At 37.5% G+C, this 12,793-nt stretch overlaps 1 pseudogene; it reads left to right on the forward strand.

Annotated features, from left to right (window-relative positions):
• The first annotated feature begins 1,411 nt into the window (after positions 1-1,411).
• Positions 1,412-8,782, forward strand: LOC149837663 (very-long-chain aldehyde decarbonylase GL1-9 pseudogene; annotated as a pseudogene).
• Positions 8,783-12,793: the final 4,011 nt, after the last annotated feature.

Raw genomic sequence — 12,793 nt, forward strand, 5'->3', positions numbered from 1 at the left:
TTTCTTTTCTTTCTTTAAAAAGGCACGATGAGGAAACCCTAGGGCATCCAGCTTCTACCTCTCCATGTGCCTCTCCTCCTTCGACGATTGTCTTCACCCCTCCATCTCGACACTTATTTTCCTCTACTTCTTTCCTCTTTCTCCCCTTTTCCTCTTCTTCTTTCTCTTCTTCTTTCTCTGGTTTTTCACTCATTTGGCTGAAGGAAGCCAATCATCCCGGTAGCAGAACCACAGTAGGAAGCCGACCCCCCCTTCAACCGGATCGCAGAGCCTCGCCTCCCTTCTCTCAATCGAAGATTAGACAAGTAAATTTCCAAGGTAGAACGGAGGAGAAGTTTCCCCCCTCCTCCAGGATTCCAAGCGAACCAGGTAAATGACTCACCTCCCTTTCATTTCTGGTTACCTATCGTATTTGTTCTTAATTTTCATAAAGTTTTCCTTCCTTTTCTTTTATCTTGATTTTCCATGGGAGCTTCGTATTATCACTTTTTTTTCTTTCTCTCACAATTTCTACCTTCTGCATATTTTATTCTGTTCATCAGAGGCAACCCTATACCATTAATCTGCCTATCGCAGCCTTAATGGTACATGTTGCTATAGTGACATCGCTCCTAAAATGTTTACTGCATTTGGGGCTACAACAAATCATATGTGTGTTATTTTCCATTAATTTTCTGTTTAAAATCCTGGATATATTGTTCAAATATACTTGATCATCTTTCCAGTATTTTATTTTAGTTCATTTCCTTCTGTTCCTAAGATTTTGTTCATCGCATTTTCACTAAGGGTTGCCATTGTTTTGACTTCAGCAATGTCAAAATCTACCATCGCATTTTCAGGCCTTACTTTTATCTCAATATGTGTCTTGATTCAATGCATGATTGCAATTCATTCATCGGGTCTAATATAGTTTTCTCTGTGTTTTTTCTTTTTTCCATTTCCTTTGGTTTGTGTTTTCTTCTTTTACATCTGTAGCTTTTTTTTTTACCACCCTCATGTGATCTAAACTTCTCATTTTTCCATTTTTAATTCCTTTGCATCATCACACTCCCATTCGTGGATTGAAGACATAAACCTCAGACCAAACCTGTTACAAAATAAATAAATAAATTGGGTGCTAAATCCATGGCCAAAACTCGATCAAAGTTCCATTCCAGCGTCAGATTGGGTTTCGATGGAGGAAGCCTCAATCAAGCACTGCACCCACTAACCTATATATGTGGTCTTGGCCACAGATGAATACCCAAAACCCAATTTCTGCAGGATGGACTTTGTGAGTCTGTCTGATCCCCAGCGTCTTCTGTACACACACATCGTCGGTTTCTCTCAGAAGAGAACTATGGTGCTTTGTGAATTCTCCTTCATTTGAAGACACCCACCCTCTCTTTGGGCCTCTTGGAATAGTCCCAGGATGGTGTTTTGGGAGGGGTATATGAGCGATGAGTCCATGAGGACATTTGCTCCCATTGTGGTCTATTGGCTGTATGCCGGAATGTATCAAATGCTGCCTCCGTTGGATCGGTATCGGATGCACATCAGGAAGGAGGAAGAAGACAAGAACTCGGTGCCACTTTCCTCAGTGATCAAGGGCATCCTTCTTCAACAGCTGGCCCAGACAATCGTTGCTCATATGCTGTTCTCGGTGACATCAAAAGCAGGTTTCACAGATGACCCAGTGCAACCATCTTATCTTGTCCAGTTATTTCAGATCCTAATAGCTATGTTTGTCATGGATAAATGGCAATATTTTATTCACCAGCTCATGCACCAGAGCAAGTTCTTATACCGTCACATTCACTCACAACACCACAAGTTGGTTGTCCAATATGCAATTGGAGCTCTATACAACCACCCCTTGGGAGGTCTTTTGCTTGACACTTTTGGAAGGGCAATGTCATTTCTATTTTTAGGAATGACTACTCGAACTGCAGTCTTCTTTTTCTGCTTTGTTGTTGTTAAGACAGTTGATGACCATGGTGGACTTTGGTTATCAGGCAATCTATTCCATATGCTTTTCCAGAACAATACTGCCTATCATGACATCCATCATCACCAAGGTATGTCCTGCACTCCCTTAAACATACAGTAACATTCTTTTTCCCTTTTGCATATACTGTAGCATTTTGCTGATGTAAAATAATCTTTCTACAAACATGTTGTGGTCTTTTTACACTTTGGGATCCTTATACAAATGCAATAATTTTCCTTTTCTTTTACACATGTTATAGCCCTTTTAGTATAGCCTTTTTTTAGTGCAGCATTTCATCGCCCAGTCCCTGTCTGCTACACAGTGATTATATTCACCTGTAGCATCATTTACACCGCCTTCACCGCTACAATTACCTACAACAACCACCACTTCCCACCAGGTTAGGCCCATTTCTATGAGACTGATCACTAGTGGTAGGTCTTGGAGAAAGGAAAAGATTACAATGTGAGGTTTCCTTGTTACTGTGGGTTATAACTAGCTTTAGGTCACTGTGTTGTCATGTTTTTTTTTTGTCCTATGGTTTGGGTGTCTGCCTTCTTACTGATTGCAGAGAGCAGAGTATTTTTTTTGTGGTCTAGGTAGCATACTGTATCGTAGTCGAAGTGGAAAGGAAGCTTTTGTTCAAAAAAAAAATAAAAAAATAAAAAATGAAGTAAATAGTCTGAGTTTGTTAAGATTATCTAGACTGGGGATAATGCTTGATTTACCCCATTTTTTTTAATACCATTGTTAATCATGGCAACTTGTTAAGGTTGGTTCCTTGTTTCATCATCGTCTTACCACAGTATGTACACTCGCTCACTGCACCATACTTATTGCATTATGTTCCATTTCACAGCATCTCTTCACAGCACAACCTTCCCATCAGATCCTCCATAACATCTCCAATACTCACTATGCATCATTCCTGTACTTACCTCCATTTCCCACACCTCAAGCACAACCATCGTGCTCACTACCTCATCACCACCTGTATATTACCATTGATGCACCACTTATATCTATATATCAGCTCCATTTTATCTCCTATATTGCAGTCAATACTGTCCATTCACATTCACCATCACTGTCAAAACCATCAAGAATTACCTGTCAATGTTGCTGTAAAAATCGCTGGTGACAGGGCCTATGAACTTGCCTGGGCCCTCATGAACTGGTTTCAAAGACCATCAGTCAATTATCCTGCAACCCATGTTGTTCATGCTACAAGTTCAATGACTGCAGCAGGTTTGTTCCTCTGGTTATATGATAACATATGTTCCTTAGTCCTTGTACATATCACCCTAGCCATGCTGTCACCATACAATCTTCAGCTACCAACTTGTTTTGACTCCATACACAGTCCTGTTACACCACCAACATGCTTGTTTCATATAGTTTAGGCTTCATTTCCTCCTGCATTATCCATGGTTGCCATTTGCAGCATTTTTACCATCACAGCATACCAATGCTCAGGCCCAGGCCTCATATCTAATGCTTGTATATCTGCTGATTTTTCACATTTGCTGAATCATTGTGCGTGTGTATGATATACCATTCACTACAAAGGCAAAATTCTGAATCCCCTTTTCACATGTGACTTTTCATGTGATATTCTATATTCATATGTCCATATCCATATGTATATATGTATATATATGTATAGGTATATATATGTATATGCATATATATCCATGTATACCTCTATATACTTTCCAAATTGTTAATATACATATATTTACCTATACGTATACACACCTACATATATATGTACGTATGTATTTACATACATATGCCATTTTCCATCCTCTTTACCATACATATATTTTCATCATTTGATTTCCATATATATATACATATGATTTTCCTTTTCTTTTCATTACTAACCTGGTTGTTTTGCAGGAAATATGGAAAAGATATCATTACTTGGGGTTGTGCATTTGATTTTATCCATTGTAATAGTTAGATTGGAATGAGAATTTACATTTCCTGCTTTAGGTAGAATGAATGAACATTGTGAATATCATGAATTGTTTGTTTTCATACATTTTTCTTTATTTCTCAAAATGCTCACAATGGTGAAACACGAATGGCACATACACCATTTTGTAAGAGGTAATTAATACTAAGTTGATGATCCACATCAATGGCCATAGTCAGGATGTGGACAAAACTTAGCATTTTTATCTTTTACAAAATAACACTGGATCCACACTGGATCCATTTTCAAAATTCATCATATTTTTCTAAAAATATTTTCTTCTTTTATCAGAATTTAACTTAAAATTAACCTAAAATATATACCAATGGCCATAGTCAGGGTATATTGAGGGTTAATTTCATTTTAAATTCTATAAAAGCACCAAAAGGTATTTTATTTTTCATCTGAATTTAGATATGACTATTATATAATACATTCAATGACCATAGTCAGGAGTGTATTATATCATTAGTCTTATTTAAATTCACTTGAAGAATGAAATATGATTTTCAAATCCAATTTCAAACTTATTCAAATTCATTCATCATATAGGATAGAATTGCATCATATTTTCAAAACTTCTTTTTCAAAATTCCAAGTGTTTCTTCTTCTTCATCAGATTTTATTCAAATCCAATTCTATCTAATTTTAAGATTCAAAATTTCAATTTCAAAGTCCAATTTGACTTCAAAATTCCAAAATCACTTTATATTCAAACTTCAAATTTCCAACTCAATTCAAAATTCAACTTCAAAGTTTAATTTAACTTTGAAGTTTCTAATTCATCTTTTGATTCAAAATCCAGTTTTTCTTCAAAGTTTTGAATCAAAGTTGAGATTGACTTTGAATCTCAAAATCCAAACCTTCTCAAGTTCAATCTGGGTTTTCAAAACCCAGATCATCTTTAAAGGTCCTATTTGGACTTTTCATAATCCAAATCCAAAGTCAAATCCTAGTCTCAACTTGGATCCGGATTTTCAAGTATAAACTCCATTCCACTTTGGATTTCCAATTACAGATCCAAATTCCAATTAGGGTCCAAAATCTTTATTCCACTTTGGATCTCAGATTTAGATCCAAAAATCCATTCTAGGATCCAGAATCCAATTCTACTTTGGATCTCAGACTTCAGATCCAACTCCATCTTAGGGTCCAAAATCCAACCCTATCTTGGATCTCAGATTTCAGATCTAAATACCATCTTGAATTCCAAAACCTTGAATCCAATCCCATTCAAAATTCCATATCCAAATTTCACTTTAATTCCAATTCTTAAAACCAACTCCACTTCATTCCACAGATTTCAAATCAAGTTCCTATTTCAGATCCTAAATTCGAAATTCAACTTTGAATTTTATTCAGAATCCAGATCTTGGATTCAGATTTCATCTTGAAAGTTCCAACTTTTAAATCAATTCCATTTCTAAATTTTATTTCCCGATTTTACCTTTCCTTCTGATCCAATTCCATTTTCATTTTCTATTCTGATTCAAAGTCCCTTTGTGACTTTGAAAACTCCTTTCTTCTTCTTTTATCTCAAAACTTCAAAATCATTTTCCAAATCCAGATTCCTATTCCCAAGCTCTTGATTATTCTAAAAAAAAACTTAGAACTTTAATCTTAAGTTCTAAGTTAAAAATCATTTCTTCACTTTATCAGATTCATCTCAGAAACACTTGGGAAATTCTCCAAAATATTTTTCAAAAGAGCATACACCTTTGCATTTGCACAAGCATGATTCTTTGTGCATTTAGACTTAGGATAATTTCTTAGACAAATTCTTAGTAAAACAAAAGGCATTAATTCGACCCTTTGGTTCGATTACCCCTGGTAAAGGCGCCAGGAACGATCGAACCTCGTACCGACGAGCGGATTCTGTCTCCCAGTTTTCCCGCAAATATTTAAAAAATGGAGGCGAGTAATCTTTTAAATCTTTTCAAATCAAGGTCAAGTGAGACCGCGGAAAATAGTTCCTCTTCTCCTCTTCTTTCTTTCTTTTCTCTTTCTTTTCTTTCTTTTATTTTACTCCCTTCAAAAAGGAGGAAAATAGAGGTTAGAAAGGAAAAGAGAAGGAAGAGAGAGAATATTACGAGAGGAAAAATTTTGCGATGATCACAGATGGTAGAAGCAGCAGTGCCGCCGACCCTAGCCCCACTATTGGAGGAGTTTCGGGGGGTGATGCCCCCAGAATTGCCAAAGCGTCTTCCGCCAAGACATGAGGTCGACCATAAGATTGAGTTGACCCCGGGAGCGAAGCCTCCTGCAATGGTTCCATACCGTATGGTGCTGTGATCATCGCAAAATTTTTCCTCTCGTAATATTCTCTCTCTTCCTTCTCTTTTCCTTTCCAACCTCTTATTTTCCTCCTTTTTGAAGGGAGAAAGATAAAAGACAGAAAGAAAGAGAGAAGAGAAAAGAAAAGGAAAGAAGAGAAGAGGAATTCTTTTGCGGGTCTCACTTGACCTTAATTTTGAAAATTTTTGAAATAACTCGCCTCCGTTTTTGAAATATTTGCGGGAAAATTGGGAGACGGGATCCGCTCGTCGGTACGAGGTTCGACCGTTCCTGGCACCTTTACCAGGGGTAATCGAACCAAGGGTCGAATTAATGCCTTTTGCTTTGCTAATAAATTATCTAAGTATTTATCCTAAGTCAAAAAAATGCACAGTGAATCATGCTTGTGCAAATGCAAAGATGTATGCTCTTTTTGAAAATATTTTGAAGAATTTCCAAGTGAATCAGATAAAGTGAAGAAATGTTTTCTAACTTAGAACTTAAGATTTGAAGTTCTAAGTTTTTAGAATAATCAGAGCTTAGGAAAATAAATCTGGAATTTGGAAATTGATCTTGAAGTTTCGAGATAAAAGGAATTTTCAAAGTCATAAATGGAGTTTGAATCAGAATAGAAATGAAAATGGAATTGAATCAGAAGGAAAAGATAGAATTGGAAAAATTGAGAAATGGAATTGATTAAAAGTTTGGAATTTCAAGATGAAATCTGAATCCAAGATCTGGACTCTGAATAGAGTTCAAAGTTGAATTTTGAATTTAGGATCTGAAGTGGAAACTTGATTTTGAAATCTGGAATGAAGTGGAATTGGATTTGAAATTTTTGAAGGGAATTGGATTCAAGATTTGGAATCCAAGAAGGTTTTTTAGATCTAAAATCTGAGATCCAAGATAGAGTTGGAAGATGGAGTTGGATCTGAAGTCTGAGATCCAAAGTAGAGTTGGATTTTGGATCCTAACTGTTGGAGTTTGGATCTGAGATTCAAGGTAGAATTGGTCTCTGGATCTAAGATCCAAAGTGAAATTGGAATCTGGATCCTAAAGAGGAATTGGATCTGAAGTCTAAGATCCAAAGTGAATTTGGTTTTGGATCCTAAAATGGATCTGGATCTGAAGTCTGAAATCCAAATTAGAGTTGGATTCTGGATCCTAAGAATTGGAATTTGGATCTGAATCTGAGATCCAAAGGTAGAATGAGGATCTGGATCCTAAATGGATTTTAGATCTGTAATTGGAGATCTAAAATGGAATGAGGATCTGGATCCTAAATGGAATTTGGATATGTGATTGGAGATCCGAAGTGGAATGGAGTTTATACTTGGAAATCTGGATCCGAGTTGAGACTAGGATTGGACTTTGGATTTGGGTTTTGAAAAGTTCAAATAGGACCTTTAAAGATGGATCTGGGTTTTTTTTAGAAACCCAAATTTAAACTTGAGATTCAAACCCAAACCTTGATTGAAGATAAGGGGGATGAATTTGATTTTGAAATCAGAAGATAACTTCAAAGTTAAATTGAACTTTGAATTTTGATTTGAATTGGAAATTTGAAGTTTGAAAATAAAATGATTTTGGAATTTCAAAGTCGAATTGGGCTTTGAAATTGGATTTTTGGATATTGAAATGAAATAGAATTGGATTTGAATAAGATTTGATCTCAGAAACGAAGAGGGATAATCACTTGGAATTTTTGAAAAGTAAAATTTGAAAATATGATGCAATTCTACCCTAAATGATGAATGAATTTGAATAAGTTTGAAATTGGAATTTTGAAAAGTTATTCCATTCTTTGGATGAATTAAAATAAGATTAAAAAGTATAATACATCCTTGACTATGGTCATTGAATGTATTATATGATAATCTATATTTAAATTCAAAAGAAGAATAAAATACATTTTAGTGCTTTTATATAATTTAAAATGAAATTAACTCTCAATATACCCTGACTATGGCCATTGGTATATGTTTTGAGTTAATCCTAAGTTTAGATTCTGATAAAAGAAAGAAAATATTTTGAGAAAATATGATGAATTTTGAAAGTGGATCTAGTGTGGACCCAGTGTTATTTCATAAAAGATAAGAATACTAAGTCTTGTTTACACCCCGACTATGGCCGTTGGTGTAAATCATCAACTTAGAATTAACTTACCTTTTATGAAATGGTGCACGTGCCATTCGTATTTCACCATTGTGAGAATTTGAGAAATAAAGGAAAAAAATGTATGAACAACAAGTAATTCGATGATATTTACAATGCTCATCCATTCTACCTAAAGCAGGAAATGTAAATTTTCATTCAAATCTAGCTATTTCAACATGTAAAATCAAATTTTCAACTTTAAATGGTAACTTCCACATATTTCCTGCAAATGTCAAGTTAGTGTAAAGTAAACTTGTAAAGCACAAGGAAAATAATCATGGGTTATGATGATATGAATACACCAAGATTATGGAAGTAGATATCTGTTGCAAATGCACCCCATGTCATGGAGACATATGATATGTTTCACAACTGGGAGTTCGGACCTCATGCCAGCATAACGATGGAATTGCCTACGCTGATGTAAATGCCTTGTTAAGACGAGATTTTGCTCATGTATAGATTGAGCTTATTACAAGAGATGCATGGAATGGGTAACAGCACCACTGGATGACCCCAGTCAGTACCTCATTTCAGCAAAGTGATATTGTGAAATTGTAACTCTTGCAAGAGAGCTTGAGAGCATGAAAGAATGCTGATATGAATTGGACTCACAGCCATGGCTGGAGACCAAGAATCAAAATGCCCAATCCAAAACCTACATATACTTTCACCAGATTATAAATTTCAAGAAAACAACTTACGAAACGTCAAATTGTACATGGTTCTGTTTCCAGAAATTCAAAAGCCATGGTTCTATTACAGAGAGAATGCAGATCATCATTATATCTAACGATATATTGAAATGTACAGGTGGGACATTATAACATGCTGAGAACAATACAATGAATGAGTTAAATAAACATACCTGCAGGGAATACACATAATGGATGAGTCCAGTGAGTGGGCTCGGCCATCATATTTACACAGAAGATACAAGCAGCAGGTTGAGACTTACCAAACGAGCTCGACTGGGCTAAAACTGCAAATATTGCAAGTAACAGGTAGTATCTACAAGGATGTAATAATGTGATTGAGTGGAGGTTTCCTACTGCGAAACCATAGTGGGTTACGCAGCACTCTTAGCACTCTGAACTGGGCAGGGACATCGTGCTCGAACTCAAAACTGTTACGGTAATGGTTCATTGCGGTAATTAAGAGGACACTAGATGATTGCAAGAGATTGCTGAAAGGGATCAGATGGAAATCTGCCCTCCACTGCTTAAGAATGAAGCAGCTAGAAAATTTTATTCTGGAGGTTCAGAAGGCAATGACCATCGTATAACTGGGATAAACAGGCTACTAAAGGTAGTGGATGGTATGCTGTAATCTATTGGATGGTGTGTGCTGGGCAATTAAAAGACAACCCAATATACTTAAGAACAGAGAAAACTGTTTTGAAAAGAAAAGGTTGTTGGAAAGGTTAAAAGCATGCTTAATCCTTGTAATGTGATGTGGATTTTTCTCCCATACATGAAAAATTCGGATAGGAATGGATAATATACAACTAAGTATTCTTGAATCATAGAATACAGATTCAGCAACATCAGCCCATACATGTGCGGAAAGAAAAATCTAATCAGACACAAGTTAGCTATTCAGAAGAATCTGAAATAACATGAAGCATCGAGACCTTCCGGGTTGATCTCCTCAACTCTACCTTTGGAGGATCATGCAGGCAATAGCTTTGTACCCATGTAATCAACAAAATTGGTAATAAGGATGAGAGGTTCAGTAAACAGTAGATCAACAGCTAAGACTTTCAATATTAATGATAGAAATTAAAATTCCGAATATAACACCAGGGCATCAATAGTTAAGACTTAGGCAATCAATAAGGACCCGATGTCCAAGGAATGAGAAATCAATCAATGCATAGAGATCAATGAATTGATTTGCAAACCGATACTTGCAGGAGATCTCATTAGATAGTACCTGGAAAACTCCATGAACCAATGTTTATCCAATTCGAAAATCCATAAAAGATCAATATTCAGATTGTTATCAACTGTCAGGAATAATTTTATTAATAACTGACTATCAGTAGTGAGATCCTCACATCACGAGGATCTGATCATTGGGAGAAACCAGGAAATAGTTCCCTCTGATTTGTTATTCTAGATCCTCAAAGCTGGAAGAAAAGAGGACCAACGGGGATCAGATTGAAGAAGAATGCTACTGATCTTTTGGTGCTTTTTGCTGAACTGATCGACAAATCTGTTGGGGCTTTGTAGAATCAATTTCCTTCAGTTGATGATAAGGACCCTTGCAGAAGTTCGAAGGCCGAAGAGGTGAGGTTGAAAATTGATTGGATGTTTCTTTTGAAGATGAAAGTCCCTTCGGTCCACCAGGAGGGGAGACACCAGTTTGCTTCACTATGGCTTGGCCCGGCAAAGGTTTGGCGTCTCTCTTAGGCGACTGTAATGGGGGCGCTGTGGATCCTTGGCTATCGGTGGTTGGATGATCCCCTTTCCTTGGTTGATCCAGAGCAATCAGGAGGAAGGCTGGTGCTTCGATGTCCGACTTCGTGGTTATCACTGGAGATCGAGTCTTCCAATACTCTAAGATGGGAGCCCCTTAAAAGAGAAGGCAAAAAGAAGATAAAAGGGGAAGAAAAGGATGCGTATAGTGATGGAGGGGTGATCACGGTCGTACGCAAGAGAGAGGCTGTGGAAGGGTGGAAACGGATGGAAGAGAGGGTCTCCTGAGTCCCTTCTTAAGGAGGAAGAAGAAGCTTCAGGAGGGGGTTTGTTAGGCATCAATGGTGGATGTAGGGTACGTGATGGAGGGCGATGGAGGATGGGAATGAAGAGAGGTGGTTTCGGTGGAGGCTGAGATGGAGAGAATCGGGAGAGAGAGAGAGAGAATGGAGGGAGGCGCCTTACCTTCGCCCTTTTCTTGTTTACGAAGGGCTTTTCGAACCCTAAAAAAAAAAAGTTTTTTCAGAGGATCCCCTCTGATTTTTGAGATTTTACAAAGAGGTGGGGGGGGGGGGGGGGGGCTCTCGAGTTTTTTTTTAGCAAAATTGTTTTCAAAAGGCTCAAAATCTTTTGTTTTTTTCAAAATTTTTCCAAATTTTTGGTTTTTGGTTTATTTTTCAATTTTTTGTATTTTTAGAATAAAATCCTAAAGTTTGTGAGAAGACAAAGGTTAAAACTAATTTTTTTGGTGTTTTTGCAAAAATATTTACAAAAGGGAATTTTTCTGAGAATTTTAAGAGCTATTTTGAGAAAATTTCTTCAGAAATGGGTTTTGATCCGGATCTTGAGGAAATATGGATTTAAAGTGCTAGATTCGGATCCGGAGTTGATTTTGAATATATTAATATGAATTTTAATTCAGAGAATCTAAAGAAATGACTTGATTTTCTCAGAAAACGGGGTTAGGGGCAAAAGGATCATTTTTACAGAACTTTGAAAAATTTGGGGTGTTCACAGGTGCCAGCTGAGCTGAAGGAGCTGCGCAGGCAGCTAGACGAGATGTTGGACGCAGGCATTGTTTGACCATCAAAAGCCCCATTTGGTGCTCTGGTCCTTTCCCAGATGAAACATGATGGCTCTAAACGGTTGTGTGGATTATCGTGCTTTGAACAAGGTCACGGTGAAGAACAAGTACCCATTGCCATTGATAGCGGACTTGTTCGATCAGCTAGGCAGTGCCCGTATCTTTTCCAAGCTAGATCTACGATCGGGTTACTGGCAGGTGAGGATTGCCGAAGGTGATGAGCCGAAAACAACTTGCGTCACCCGCTATGGTGCTTACAAATTTCTAGTAATGCCATTCGGGTTGACAAATGCTCCAGCCATGTGCACGATTTTAATGAACCAGATCTTCTACCCTTACTTAGACAAGTTTGTGGTAGTCTACCTGGATGATATCGTGATCTACAACAGCAACATGGAGGAACATGTCAGGTACTTACGAACAGTGTTTTAGGTGCTGAAGGAGAATGACCTCTGTGTCAAACGAGAGAAGTGTCTCTTTGGGCAGGAGGAGATCAGCTTCCTTGGCCACGTTGTGGGGCGTGGTGTGCTGCGTATGGATGGGCAGAAGATAAGGGTCATCCAGGAATGGGTTCCGCCAAGCAAAGTGTCAGAATTGCGATCATTTTTTGGTTTGGCAAACTATTATCGGCGTTTCATTGAAGGTTATTCCCTCATTGTTGCGCCCCTCACAGATTTGTTAAAGAAGAATCCGGTATGGCTCTAGACAGAAGCGTGCCAAGATGCCTTTGATGGCTTGAAGAAAACATTAGTGAGGGAGTCAGTGCTGCGACTGCCTGATCATTCGAGACCCTTTGAAGTCCACACTGATGCCTCAAACTTTGCCATTGGCGGAGTTATTATGCAAGATGGTCATCCGATCGCATATGAGAGTCGCAAGCTGAAGGATGCAGAGAGGCGTTACATAGT

This window comes from Nuphar pumila, chromosome 5, assembly GCF_984573655.1.
Source record: "Nuphar pumila chromosome 5, dmNupPumi1.hap1.1, whole genome shotgun sequence".
Taxonomy (NCBI): Eukaryota; Viridiplantae; Streptophyta; class Magnoliopsida; order Nymphaeales; family Nymphaeaceae; genus Nuphar; species Nuphar pumila.